Source organism: Pseudochaenichthys georgianus, chromosome 13, assembly GCF_902827115.2.
Source record: "Pseudochaenichthys georgianus chromosome 13, fPseGeo1.2, whole genome shotgun sequence".
Classification (NCBI taxonomy): domain Eukaryota; kingdom Metazoa; phylum Chordata; class Actinopteri; order Perciformes; family Channichthyidae; genus Pseudochaenichthys; species Pseudochaenichthys georgianus.
In genome coordinates, this window is record NC_047515.1 from 11,776,251 (window position 1) to 11,792,285 (window position 16,035).

The following is a 16,035-nucleotide window of genomic DNA, read 5'->3' on the forward strand; positions in this document are numbered from 1 at the left end:
AGTCGGTGGTAACACGTTAAACGTACTGTTAAATAATGGCTTTATACCGTTTAAAGGGAAATGCTTGGAAAGTCTGCTTGGACAAAATGTGAACAATAATTGACTGCATATCCTGTGGAAGAGTTTAAAATGTCTCGCAGGCAGAGATAATATAATTCTGAATAGAACACAGGTGTTTTTTCTCTTATGTTGTCACATATCTAGTGAGAGTCTCGGTGTAATGTTTGAGTGAGTCATCTGTGAGGGTAAGCCGGGTTTTTAAGCCGCTGTGTTCCGCTGTACCAGGATCAGTAGGCCTGCACTGGCAGGTCAACAGTTACATAACGACCATTTAATCCCCCTCATAACCTACAGCTGTTCTTACTATACTGCTCTTATGTATCGCAACTCTTTAATGGGAATACATTAAGACATAACCCATTTTGACGGGGTTTTCTTTAAGCACTGGAATATGTAGGGTATCTGTATGTTGCCTCTGGCTGTTGCCATATGGACACAGCGACAGATAAAGACAATTCTGAGTACACTAAAAAATGTATCAAAAAGCATTTCTGTGGAAGCCAGTTCAGCCTCAAGACAAAAAAGCTAGAATTGCAATACTTTTAATTATAAGTAGTTATTGAAGTTTTGCACTAAGCTTGTAGGTTTTTGAATTTACAATCTCTAATATCTCCACGGGTCGTAGGTATAAAATGATTTCCCTGAGTTATTATTTTAAAAGCAGAAGACACTTTTTAATATATTTGTTGATTCATGCAGGGCATTATATTTTCTCCAATAAACCAGGTAGACTAGTAGCCCGATAGCACAGATTTTACTGTGGATTTGTACGCTGAATTAGATCCTGCAACACTGGAATGTTTAACGTAATGAAAAGCTATTTGCCTATACATTATGCTGGCAATAAACCGATATCCTCACCTTAAATGTGTACTAAAATGGGTCTGGTGCTTTGCATGACACTCACTCTCCTAAATGATGTATTCTTTGCCTTACAGCTGCCGTTACTGTCCAAACCATGTGTGGATGTATGGAGGTTAAAATGAAGTGTTTGGTAAAGTTTCATTAAATAGCCTAGGCTACAAGCTGTTCTAATATGAGTATGAGAAGAAGAAAAGGCTTTTAGTTTTGTGAACATTAGAGCCTCGCTAGTGCAATTGTGTGTGTTTGTGTGTATGCACCTAGGTTACAGCGTGGTGTGGAGCTGCTGTGTTCCAGCTTCTATTATGCAAGGAGAAATCACATTAGAATACACTTTAGTGCTGGGCTGGCAGCTTGGCACGCTTTCCGTGTTGTTGTCAGCGTCCACCTGCTCCTCGTATCCCGTCCTTCCCTTTTCTGTTGCTCATCAAACGTCCTTTACTTCTACCTCACTGCAGACCTCTACAAGCATGGCAAGGAAATGCAATGTTGTATCAATACAAGGACAGCAAATATAGGTATTTTGTTATAAACAAGTGATTATTGCAATTACATATTAGTTATCTCTGCTTTTTCTGTATGGTGTTTTGGGTAAAGTCAGCTGGAGTCCAATTTCATAATTAGCTTAATCATTTCTACCCCTATTTTCAACATTATGATGTTGAATATGTTAAATTACACTGGAAATTATACATAATGAGCAAAATAACAATAAGAAAAGAACACTCATACATAACAAACACAACAATATAATAATTAAATAATAATAATGAGTGACAACAATTATTAATATGATTCCCTTCATGAATTCAAATAATCACAGTACCAATACATATAGAAACAACTATATCCGTGACAGGTGAAATAAATTCATGTGTGCAAATACTTTAAAAAGTGTTCAAAACACAAAAACAGGTTTCAAAACAATTGGGATATATGGAGGTTTAAACATTGGAATGATGTATATGATGTTGAATGCTAGCTCGTGTACAGATTTCATTCAAAACGTGCCTGTGTAATCATTCTTGTTTGTATTTTCCCATAAAACCGAAATACCAAAATGTCATAGATGTAGTGCTATGCTTATTGACTTGTTTTAAACCAAAGACAATATTGCCAGCAAGAGCCTGAGTGTGAAACACTGGCACTGTCTTCAATGGGAGTAACTTGGCAGTAGATATTTCACATGAGGATATCATGTGTGGTATTCACAGTATACAATGTTACCTATAATGGGTTGGCTCTGCGTTACACATTTGGTTATTGTCTGTGTTCTTGTTGGGCCTATGGTGTGATCTTTCAGTGCAGTGCTCTGAGACACAGAGGCCCATGCAGGCTGCAGCAGAATGTAAATGCTGTCTCTTAGCTAGCAGTTCACTTTGCTACCATTGAGGGTGAATTGTTTTCCTGCTAGAGAAACACTTACCATTGGAGATGTGTGAACAGGAACAGGCCGGTTATCTAAGAAGCCAATACATTGTTTTTCCACATGCATGTGACTTTTAGTTGATACCTGCTGGGTATAGACGCTGTGTGAAAAGCCTCTTCTCACTGCCACATTTCTTTTTAAAAAAGCAACAACAAAACATGCATAATACATAACAAACACAACAATATAATGACAGTGTAAACCCACATAAAGGAAAGTAAATATATAAATAGAATAAAATAACATATGCTAAAAGGAAATGACGGGTGACAATTGAACATAGAAAGTATTAAAAAATATTAATATAAAACAGAATAATTACATTTATTATTTGGGGAAAATGTTCATCCAGAACTGCTAATGTAATGTTTAAAAGTCATTTTAAATTAATGTCAGTAGACTTTAGTCTATTTTGTATATTAATAGGATGCTTTAAGGGATTCAAATCACAGTACAGTACAGATACATTTAGAAACTAATATATACACAACTTTTGCGAATACTTACACTTATAAATATAATTCTTATTTTCATTCAGAACACAAAAACATAATGATATTAAAAGAATCCCTTTTAGGAATATTTAGGTTGACAGTACATTTAGAAAAAAAACATGTATGTGATAGGTGAACATCTTTAGAATGTTGAGGTTTCGCAAAACATTTTGGATATTGGTTAACACAAGTGTGAAAAGCTTCTTCTTACTGCTATTTTTTTCTCAAACATGACTCACAAACAACTCACAAAAAATGTATAATAAATAAAATAAAATACCGTGTGACAAAAATACATTTATTAGGATCCCTTTTGGAATTCGACCGGTCGATCGCAAAGGTAGTGTGAGTAGATCGCATGGCATTGAAAAAAGTTAGCCTATCATCCATCCTTACTATGGCATTTGCCACTTGATTGACGTACAGGTAAGCCAGTCTGAGTTGTATTGTGCCATACGGGTTCATGCCGTTATGAGGGGGCCTCACCTCCTCATCTGAAGCGCAAATGCGGCGCACTATTATGCGCTAATGCCGCGCAATTAGTGTAAGCGTGCCACAGATTATCCGCCGTTTAGTCCACTAGCACCAAGGCAATTACAAGACATTGTACCAGCAGAGCTCAGAAGATGCCTCTTGTCACACATACATACACACAAACACACACACACTTTCACGGTTAGGCAGTTCTTTTTTTCTGGTTTTTGGCTAACACAGTTCTGTGTGCTGTTATGTTCAATCATCGTTCTTATGTTGAACGTGAATACATTTACTTTGAAAGTAATTATGGGACGTATTTCTTCTTTCATAGCAATTTTCCTTCATACTTTCTTACCGTGAAATAGGTCTTAAATTCTATTCAAAGTGGTCTTAAAAAGTCTTACGGCCCCTACACACGGTGGCGTGCGTTGCCGCTTCAACGCTTCTGCCCATTCACTTTGAATGGGGTGACGTCACGATTCGCCGAACTGCATTGTGGGAGCAAAGCATAGCTTCTCTCGAGGTGCTCGCTGCAAAAGTAGAGCAATGTTCTACTTTTGCCGCCTCGACGGAGGCGTCAGCCAATCAAATCCCTCGTATGTAGATCTGACAGTACAAGCAGTAGCCAATCAAACCGGGTGTATGTTGGGAGAGCCAGACCGCAGTTATTTCCCATATGTCAACAAATGGAGGAGAAAATTATCGTGGCGGTAGGGAATCACCCGGTACTCTATGACCAGTCCCTCTTTACATACAGGGATACAAACCGGAGGAGCCAGGCATGGGGGGAGGTGGTAGAGACAGTGGGTGAAACTGGTAGGTTTTCGCTTGTTTGGGGAGTTTATATCCAGTGTACTTCGTTTGAATGGACAGCTAGCAAGCATAGACAGTATATTTAGCTAGCATGGATGTAGCATGAATGCTTTGCTTTGTATGTCCGGGGCGGGACATTCATGTGATTGGTTGTTGGTCGTGTTGCTCGCGGTGACTCCCCAAGCTCAAGACACGCCCACCGCCAAGCGGCAATGCACGCCGCCGTGTGTAGGGGCCGTTACGGTACGTCCACACAGCAGCTTTTCAAAAATCTTGAAAATCTTGGAGCTGGGCGTGTCTGACAGCTTGGGGATTTTTTGCGAGCAATGCGACCAACAACCAATCACATGAATCTCCCGCCCCCGACATACAAAGATTTTATGTGAGCAATATATATATATATATAAACTCCCCAAACAGGCGTAAACCTACCAGTTTCACCCACTGTCTCTGCCACCTCCCTCCATGCCTGGTTCCTCCGGTTTGTATCCCGTTAATAGTTATGATCGTAAAGAACCGGGTGATTTGCTACCGTAATTTATCGTTTGGAATATGAGGAAATGAACTGCGGTCTGGTTCTCCCTGCTTACACGCGGTTTGATTGGCTAGCTCAGGGGTGGCCAACCAGTCAGAGGTTAAGAGCCACATTGCTTCTCTGTTACTGCAAAGAGCCACATCAAACACACAGTCACTGATACCGCTTGTTTCAGTTTTTTGTTTTCTGGAGACAAGATTTCAAACCACGTCACTGATGCATTTTTGTGGTATTGGGATATATATTTTTTAAATCCTCTGGAGCAGAGAGAGGAGCTGTGGATTATTGTTATTGATTAATGCATCAGTGTTTCTTAGGGTCAAAAACACTAAACTCACAACTTAAAATGAAAGCGTTTAGTTTATTTAATAAAAGAGCACATATTCAATGTGAAAAGTGACAGTGGTCATAGATTATTTGCAATTTGGTGCAACATATATATTTAAAAAAATAATATTTTTTTTTAAACACCTTGAATTTCAGGGGGGTGCGCGGGGCGCCGTTGGCGGGGCGCAGCGCCCCTCCAAGACAATGGTAGGGCAAACACTGGATAGTGTTTAATCAACGATAGGTTTTCCCCCCCTCAAAGGTGATTAGTTCACTGCATCGCAGATATTACTGTGATTGGCTCTTGGGCCACATCAAAATTAGACGCGCTGTCATCCTCTCATATTGACACCTGACACCACACATACACACGTAAGGAGAGCCGGGACGAAAGTAACACTTGACGAAAGTAACACTTGACGAAAGTAACGGAGCGATTTAATCCGAGCCCAAACAACTTTGACCGGCCAAATTACGTCAGAATTATCAGCATTCAATACTTAACAGAACTACTAAATATCAGGTTTAACTGTCAGGAGTAGCTAGTGTTGTCACGATACCAACATTTTGGTACCGATACCAAGTCAAGAATTGCGATTCCGATTCTTTTTCGATACTTTTCTTAAAAAGAGGGAAACGGTCTTAAATGTAATTATTGTGCTTTATTTCACACCAGAACCATAACCATAACATAAACTTTTAAACAACGAGAATAATAAATAAAATAAATGACAAGAATTCGTATTAAATAAAATTAATACATGTCTCACAGACCGGCCTCGTGGTGTCCGCAGGCTTGCCCTCACTGTCAGAGATATAGCTAAAATACTTCCAAATTTCGCTTCTGGCGTCTTTTTTGTCAACAAGCCGAGGCGCAGCGGCAGTTGCACTCCCACTTGCAGCCATGCTTCTCGTTTTCTCACATGCTCTGGCAGCTAGCGAAGAGGGACTGGTCATAGAGTACCGGGTGATTCCCTACCGCCACGACCATTTTCTCCTCCTTTTTTTGACATATGGGAAATAACTGCGGTCTGGCTCTCCCAACATACACCCGGTTTGATTGGCTACTGCTTGTACTGTCAGATTTACATACGAGGAATTTGATTGGCTGACGCCTCCGTCGAGGCGGCAAAAGTAGAACATTGCTCTACTTTTGCAGCGAGCACCTCGAGAGAAGCTATGCTTTGCTCCCACAATGCAGTTCGGCGAATCGTGACGTCACCCCATTCAAAGTGAATGGGCAGAAGCGTTGAAGCGGCAACGCACGCCGCCGTGTGTAGGGGCCGTTACATTTGAGTTGGTGAAACCTGCAGGAACCCTGATTTAGAAACAATATACATGTGAGAGGTTTGCACTTTAAAATAGAAATATCAAACAGAATAATTGTATTTATTACTTGGGTGGAATTTTCTTCCAAAACCCCAAATATAAACTTGGTGTACATTTAAAATACATTTTGAGTCACCTTAGCCATTTTTGGATATTGCTCCACGAAGTTGCACTATTCAGGCTTTGAGCCAATCAAATGCAACCTAGGACCCAGTTCATGGCATCATAAGCTACATTTATTCGTGTTTCTCAGAAAGACCATTCCTTTTCGTAAGAAGATCTCACTGCTTACTTGTTTGTATGCAAGTGTGTATTGGCATGTTCCAGAGAGTTGAGCTGTGGCTCCACGTCACCGCACGATGTCTCAACAAGCTCAGATGACTTGACCTTTTCCCTCTGTGTGCTCTGTAGAAGGGAGAAAGAAATCTCTATTTCCCTATCAGGTGCCAGAGTGTGTGTGCCAGCATGCTCACACAAAGTAGTGTCACTCCAGCTCACATGGGAGAAACTCGGCAGTAGCTGAGGTAAGAGCAGGGAAGAGGTTGTTTATGATGGTCTGCCAAATAGAGAGACAGGTCAGAACAGGCTGTTCTGCTGTTCACTCTCTCGTGCTGGTATGGCATCCAATCAGCAGTTAGCATCGTGCGCTGCCAGGTGGACCCAGGAATCCTGCTGCCGGTAGTGTTAGGTTTACTTTACAGCCCCAGATACACACGCACAGCAGAAATGGTGGGGGGGGGGGGTTATGGTTATTTCTATGGTGTAAGAGGCTTATTATTGCAGTATTGCTACTGTGATGAGATATTAGCATTGTTTTCCATTGAGCTCTTTCAGCTGTCGTTGATATGCATGCATATTATGTTTTCTTATCAATATTTTTGACAATTCTTTTTTATAACTGTTTCTAAATAGTTTTCCTTTAATTGCACTATTTCACACTATACATGCATAGATATAATGTCATATATATACATCATAATGGATGATTTTATCTATATTCTAATGTCACTTAAAAAATGAAAGTGAAAACAAATAAATAATTCTTATAATTTATTTTCACTCATTGACTGAAGGTTTGAATAATCAAGGACATTTCAGCATGTTATAAAGTTTCATTTCTTAAAGGTCCCATTTCTACTGATCATCATTCCATTGTTGAGGTCTACTAGAATACATTTACATTGTTCAATTTTCCAAACTCACATTGGTTTCTCAAACAGCATCTCTGTATAGTATGTGTATTCACTCTCTGTCCTACACGGCTTGTTGGAGCTCCTGCCCCCCCCTTCCTCCCTATGAGCCTAGTGTGCTCTGATTGGTCAGCTCGCCCACTCTGTTCTGATGAGTCCACCACCGTTAGAGCGGAACATCAGTGATTATGTGTTACAATGAGAACCTGAGAATGACACCAGTAATGACAAACAGATGAGAATGCTGCGTGGGGTCTGGGTGCCGTGTTGGCAGGACGTTGCGGGGCTCGCTGGTCCGCCCTGTGGGGCTCGAGGAGCGGACAGTGTGAGGGGGATTACTGGTGTCGTGGGGTCTGCGAGACACCACGGAGCTCAGCCTGAGCTCTGCGGTGTCTCTCTCGCCGGCACGGCACTTGGTCTATATCCATTATCCAGGGAAACACCGCGGGAAATCCACCTCACACTGTTCGCTCCGGGAGCCTCGTTGGGCGGACTCCTGAGCTGCTCGGGAGTCCACCCTGGTAGAGGGTGTGCCTATTGTTCTATAGCTGTGTGCCAATTGGTACATTTGGACGTAGTGACGTAAATAGGCCCCGGAAGAAAAAAATGGAAAAAGAAAAATCTCCAACGAGATTGCACTGTCTGGGGCAGATCTTTTCTGTGTTAGAGTTTTACTCGCTACAGGGTGTACTTTGAGGGTTTGTGACTTTGCAGACCGTTTACATGCAGAAAAAGCTACATACAGTAACACACAAGGGGACGGGTAATAACCAAAAAAGCCTGACATGGGACCTTTTTAAAAAAAAAAATAAAAAATAAAAAAAAAAACAGATGATGAATAATATTTCAAAAAATAACAAACAACACCAATTTATTAGCAGTCTCAAACCAAAATGCATCAGTATTGCTTAGCATACATGACTCAAACTCTATGACTGACTAGCAAACAGACTGTTTGATAGAAAAGACTGTAAATGTGTGTTCTTATACACTATGAGGAGTAAGCTCAATAGCAGGAGGCACAGAGATCATCAGACTGCTGAGCACTCATTTATAGATTGTTATAAGCACCCCTTCTGGGATTCCATTAAGCTATATCATCACTTGTGCTCTGAGCTTGTTATTTTCCCACACCATCTCCAGTCTTCAGAAGGTGTAGATTTCCAGTGGAGTGCATGTGTTTGGAAATGCTTCATGAAAAAACAGGGAGGTTTTGTCCACATGACCTTTCTAAAGAGGCCCTATTATGCTTAGGGTTCTCCCTTTCCTTTAGTGTCTTACTGTCTATAAGATGGTGTGCATGTAAATGTCTGCAAAGGCTAACATCCCTGTGTTTCTCTGTGCATAATAGGCCCCTTTAACTTATACTTCACAATGTTGTTTTTTGTGATCGGACTTGGTCTTTCAGACACACCTGCTGAAACATTTCTGACTAAGTTGCAATCAAGGACATTGTTGGGTTTTCTGATAACCAAGAAAAACCCTTTTTATATTCTATATATACTCGTGAAATATTCGCAAAGCCGGTTTTCTCTATCTGTGTAAAGTGCGGCTTTCTTCTTCCTTTCCTTTGTTGGCGCATTGCCATATTTCTTTGAGCTGTTTAATAGACTGAAACATTTAACACTGGCTTTTCTGGTAGTGCATGCACTGGATCCGGGCAGTGTCCTCTTCCTGCTCAGTGCCAAAGCTCACTGGCAGTGGTAAGATGATTATCTAAGGAGCAAAAAAGCAGCATTTCTCTTTTTCTCATTGTAGTTTGTAGTGTCTTCTGGAAAGTAAAGCCTAGTAAGAGCTCATTCCTTGCTTCATCCTCACCTTGCTTTGACCCATTTCTTCTGCAGCACCACCATCCTCCACCTCTCAGTCCCTCAGTCCCACATCTTAGAATTAAATGAGCACAGTGGATGGCCAGATTGTACTCCCCCCATGCTGGTTAGATGCCAAAAGGACATTTCCTCTGTCTCTTATTCCCCGGCTATATAGGAAGCAGTTCAATCCGGCCTGGGGAATGCTTTTTAAAGTGGCCTTGCCATACCACATGCTTCCTAGCCCTCGAGGAGTAGGGTTTCTGAAGTAGCTCGCTTCTGTTCTGACATTTGTGAATAGAGCATTTATGAAAAGTTATCCCCCTGGGCTGCCTCTTTTGTATACAGTACGTATCAGTCCACTCACATGGAAGGACTGGGAATATATACAGTGAATGAATGTTTCCTCTTGTGACAATTGTATGTATCTCTCCCATAGGCTTTTACTTTCAAACATAAATCGTGTACTTCACTTTGCTTTATTTAATTTATTGCAAAAGAAAATGAGACAGATGAACTGGTTTATGAGTGTGTTATATAAGGGAGTGAGGTAATACATTATTATGTTGGTAAATACCCCACAGAGATGCACAGACGTTTATTGTTTACAGGATAATTGCATATTATGGCTATATGATACGGCTCTGACAATATCAGATTCTCCATACAGAATGATTGTGGCTAAAATAATTAACCAAAACAATATTATCCTGAAAATAATAATAAAAATAAAAATATTTATTTGATTAAATAAATAATAAAATAAAAGTGTGTAGGGAGGCCGAGAGAGAAACCGTTACCATAACCGAACATATACAATTATTCAAGAGGCACTGGATTATTTTTACAATATTGTCCAAGGTGTATCAATAGCATGATGTGATATACACGCTTTATATTTCTTAGTGTTGTATATTAAATGAATGAAAGAGCCGTTCAGAAAGCTGGCTAAAGATCTTTGATATTTCTCTATATCATTGAATATTCATATCCACATTGTGGGTGCAGGAATGAGTGTTATGACCCGGAAAAGACACTACCATATGCGGTTCCCCTCGTCTCAGAATCAATGGTTTTCTGAACGTTTTTTGGGATAAAACCTGAAATAAAGTTAACACAAGCTTGTAAGATTTTTTACGTTTTGTCCAACGACATAAAATAAGTCAGTAAATACATAACACCGTGAATATCACAAGCTTCTGGTTGCTATGCTAACACGTACATTTACTACAAAACGCCGACACGAGACCACCTTTGGCAAGTGGTGGTGACGTGTGGCCAAACGTGCTAAGTATCATAAATGTGTGTTAGCATCGGATCTTATTTTCGGCAATATACCGAAATCCAATGGGGAAATCCCATTAGCTTTTTGTCCTAAAATACGTCATCACTGCACCACTCCGAAGAAATCTTTTACATTCTTTTATTTTAAACATGTTGAATTTATTTTTGCAATGGTGAACCTCTGTACATTGCGTTGCTTCATTTTTTCCTCTTCTCTAATACCCTGAAAAATGTTACCCAGCTTTTCTGTTAGAGCATGACTTTAATCCCACTATGTGCTGGTTTAAACTGCTTATGTGGAAGAATCACGGCAGTATGTGCGTAACACAATGAGCTGTCATTACAGTCATGCTACAGGCTGGGATCATAGCGGGAGGCAGGGATGGATTGCCTTACACACACACACACACACACACACACACACACACACACACTAAAGAATCCGGTTCAACACACCGCTCAGAAACGACGACTGATGACCTAGAAGTGCATTGTACACAGTGTCTATCAAATGAATTATGGTAGTAGGATCGGATAAGAAAGAAATGAGTCCAATTTTACTTTACAGATAATAATTTAGTGCCATTTCCTTACAATATAAACAATGCTTATCCCTAACTATTGCTAGATTATGTAGTACCATAACCCGTATCCTCAAAATCAAATCCCTTCAGCCGCAGAAGTAATGTCATGATTCCAGTATAACAGTCACATCTGCTCCAAGTCGTTCCTCACACACTGAGTCACACACACTTAGTCTTGTCAACGTGATGTCACCATGTCCTCTAGCTTTCCTTTCCTGCAAAAAAAATAAAGAATAGCGTTGCTACGGAGACAGAGCCGGGACGTCGTTTCATCCCCGTGACGTCTCCAGGGCCAGCCGAAGTATCAGCCAATGGCGAGGGGACAAGCGGGCGTTAATAAAAGCAAAGCTGCTATCTTTGGGAACCGGCCGTGGCATTACTCAGCAGAGTGCAGCACAGTCAGACTGTCACATTCCAACAGTGGGAAGATGAGCTGTTGTGTCTCTGTAATGAAATAAAAAGTGAGCTGACCAGAGAGAATCCTTCCTGCTTCCTATCGAACCGGATTCCTTCAGGAAGTGTGTGTTCAAGTGATATACGGTCGTGGCTAGTAAAGTGCTCTTTTCATTACAGTGGACTTTACAGAGCGGAGGATTTAGATAAGCCACAGTTAATTAAACTGTAGATTTCCCCCCTCCACATGCTGACTCTTTCCTCCTAAATAAGAGACAGATGGCAGAGGGTATTTATGTAATAGTAAAAAAAAGCCCTTCCTGTAACACTGCTCATAACTTGATAAGCTCCAGGCTCACATCACTAATGAACAGACCGACATTTTTCCGATCACATGAACCTCGAGAAGGCAAAAAGCATAGCTAAAGACGGGACTGCTGACTGATTTTTGCTGTCATAATCAGTGTCTTTTCTCGAAACAAAGCGGATCCCTCTGGGTCTGGAAAGTGACAAACTGTCATCTTAAAGCTCCGATACAGGGTGAATTGTCACCCTAATGTTGCAAATGCACAGCAGCATCCTGGTACTAGTATTTAATTGAGCTGAAATGCAGACTTTTGGAGCTGAAGCGGCATTTTCTATAAGCCTCATTGCAAAAGCAGTGCAATGCACAAAAAGTCTCAAAAAACAAAAAGTAAGAGAAAGAAAGGAATACCTTCATTAATACTGTATTATTAAACCCTTGTGCATATGTTAACCATAATCTCAAGTGACAGAAATGAAATAGGCTGCATTCACATGACACGCTATTTGCCCTTTGCTAACTGCAGGGTTTAGGGCAGAGCCTTTAGTTGGAAACAACTAGTTAAGTTTCCTAATTTGGGATCAATAAAGTATCTTATCTTATCTTACATCCCCAACTAGCTTGAGCCATTATATTCAGTAAATCTCAGTTTTTGTGCGGATCGCCCACAGTATTCAATGTATGTAAGTCTCTTTGGATAAAAGCGTCTAACAAGTGACGTGTACTGTACTGAAACGCATTAATGGAGTTTTTAAATAAAAGGGATTTCATAAGCTTGACTTTTAGGGGTTTGAAAACAAAGAGTTGTTGGACTCTAGAATAAGCATTGCATTTGTAAGCGAAAAAGTAATAGTGTGTATGCAGCATTATGTCCTTCTTATGTTGATACACAGCAGCGATCTAAGGATTATGAGACACTTCCAGTCATTTCTCGAATGCTCATATAACACATTCTGACACTACAAGTCTGCTTTCTTTATGGTGTTAGAGGACTACCTTTCGGGGTTAGCGAGGTCATCCATTGTACAGAGAGTGGTCGTTCCTGTGAGGTTGTCAGGTCAGGTCACATCCAGGGTTTGCAGAGCCCTGTGGTGAAAACAGCTAGTTCAGTTTCAATTCTATAAGCTCCCCTGCTGGCTATCTGTTTGGTTGCGTGTTGAAAGGTCAGCGCTAACAGAGGTCAAAGATGAAATAATTTGAACTTTCATCGCAGTGCTCTGTGAACATTTTGAGCCGCACTTTCTCCATAGAAACACAACGGCAACGTCAGCACAGAAACACTTTAACCATGTATCATGTGAAGGCAGCTTTAGTTGAAAGTTCTTAACTGATTCTCTTGTTGGATTAAAAATTGGTCTCAAGGTAAGGAAACAAGCTACTATCACTTGCTATATATATTTACACTCGCTGATTGATTTGAGCGAACAGTTAAAGCATTGTTGCTTTAGGCCAGGGGTGGCCAACCAGCCAGAGGTTAAGAGCCACATTGTTTCTATGTTACTGCAAAGAGCCACATCAAACACACAGTCACTGATACCGCTTGTTTCAGTTTCTTGTTTTCTGGAGACAAGATTTCAAACCACGTCACTGATGCATTTTTGTGGTATTGGGATATATATTCTTTAAATCCTCTAGAGCAGAGAGGAGCTGTGGATTATTGTTATTGATTAATGCATCAGGGTTTCTTAGGGTCAAAAACACTAAACTCACAACTTCAAATGAAAGCGTTTAGTTTATTTAATAAAAGAGCACATGTTCAATGTGAAAAGTGACAGTAGTTATAGATTATTTGCAATTTGGTGCTATATATATATTTAAAAAAATAAAATAATATATATATATTTTTTTAAACACCTAGAATTTCAGGGGGGGGCGCAGCGCAGGGCTCCGTTGGCGGGGCGCAGCGCGGGGCTCCGTTGGCGGGGCGCAGCGCGGGGCTCCGTTGGCGGGGCGCAGCGCCCCTCCAAGACAATGGTAGGGCAAACACTGGATAGTGTTTAATAGGGGTGTAACGGTACACGTACCCGTACCGAATAATTTCGGTACGGGTACGTGGTGTGTACCGAAGTGTACCGAACGAATATAACGTTAAACGTAAAAAATTGAGAACGTGAACAACTTTTGGGAAGTAATCTCAGGTGCTGCGTCGCAGCATTCAGAGTAATTTGCTCACATTGGGTTCAACGCGTCATAGAGCGAGCAAGTCATTTCATTGGGCTGGTCAGAGGGATGCGTTCAAATGTAGTCAGTAATTTAAGGAACTGTCAAATTAATGGCGAACGCAGATAAAGTTGAGCTCGAAAATCCTCCAGCATCATTGAAGTCTCCGGTTTTGGAACATTTTGGTTTCGCAGTTACGTACAAGGATGACAGACAAAGACAGGTGGACCGAACCAAAGCTGTTTGTCGGCATTGTTCAACTAACATTGGTTACGCGGCTGGCAATACATCAAGCTTGCACACTCTTGAAAATGCATCACCCGAAAGTGAATATCACTGGTACCAAAAGACTGAAGTGTAAACCCAACTCCCATTAGCATTTAGCCTCCACCACTCGCAAAAAGTTCAGACCGAGCCAAAGCTATTACAAACGCCAAATATCCTTATGTTGCCATGTTAGCAAAGCGCTACCTGGCTGTATCTGCTACCTCTGTCCCTAGCGAGAGGGTGTTCTCCACAGCAGGAGACATTGTTAGTGCCAGCTGCCAGCAGATCTGCCCTTTCGGCAAGCAATGTGGACAAGTTCATCTTTCTTTAAAAAAACATGAAAATACAATGACAAGCAAGTCCTAATGTCAAACTGGCTGCTTAGGTGCTAGTACAGTACAGTTCAAATACAGATTATTTCAGTTCATCAAAATGCTGCACCTTAATGTTTATTTTATTATATTTTGTATTTATTTGAGTGAATACATTATTCACAGTTTAATAATAATAAAAAAATATATATATATATATATATTTTGTTTTGTGAAAAAAATGCTGCTGTACCGAACCGAACCGTGACCAAAAAACCGAGGTACGTACCGAACCGAAATGTTTGTGAACCGTTACACCCCTAGTGTTTAATCAACGATAGGTTTTCCCCCCCTCAAAGGTGATTGGTTCACTGCATCACAGGTATTATTGTGATTTGGCTCTTGGGCCACATCAAAATTAGACGCGCTGTCATCCTCTCATACTGACACCTGACACCACACATACACACGTAGGGAGAGCCGGGACGAAAGTAACACGGGACGAAAGTAACACGGGACGAAAGTAACACGGGACGAAAGTAACACGGGACGAAAGTAACGGAGCGATTTTATCCGAGCCCAAACAACTTTGACCGGCCAAATTACGTCAGAATTATCAGCATTCAATACTTAACAGAACTACTAAATATCAGGTTTAACTGTCAGGAGTAGTGTTGTCACGATACCAACATTTTGGTTTCGATACCAAGTCAAGAATTGCGATTCCGATTATTTTTCGATACTTTTCTTAAAAAGAGGGAAACAGTCTTAAATGTAATTATTGTGCTTTATTTCACATCAGAACCATAACACAAACTTTTAAACAATGAGAACAATAAATAAAATAAATGACAAGAATTCGTATTAGGCCTAAATACAATTAATACATGTCTCACAGACCGGCCTCGTGGTGTCCGTAGGCTTGCCCTCACTGTCAGAGATATAGCTCAAATACTTCCAAATTTCGCTTCTGGCGTCTTTTTTGTCAACACGCCGAGGCGCAGCGGCAGTTGCACTCCCACTTGCAGCCATGCTTCTCGTCTTCTCACATGCTCTGGCAGCTAGCGCGTGCACGAGAGAGGGGAGGGACTTAGAGCGTGCTTGAGAGGGGAGGGACTGCAGGCACGGCTGCAGTGCAGGGAGTGGAAGCAGAGCGCTGAACGCACACAGCTCTTATTAAAACGGCGCTTTCTCACCGGAGTACTTTCCCCCGTCATTCTTAAAGTACCGATACTAATGAAGCGGAGGAATCGTAACGTTTTTAACGGCAGAGTATCGCGTTATACCTTTCAAGTATCGGTACACCGTGCAACACTAGTCAGGAGTCAGTGTCTCTCCCCCAAACTCACACATATAAAATTCGATATGAACTGAAGAGCCGCATGAAACTAGGCAAAGAGCCACATGCG

At 41.0% G+C, this 16,035-nt stretch overlaps 1 protein-coding gene across 6 annotated transcripts in view; it reads left to right on the plus strand.

Annotated features, from left to right (window-relative positions):
* Nucleotides 1-16,035, plus strand: part of usp2a (ubiquitin specific peptidase 2a) — a 55,870-nt gene that overhangs the window by 25,517 nt on the left and 14,318 nt on the right. The gene's annotated exons all lie outside the window — the stretch shown is intronic.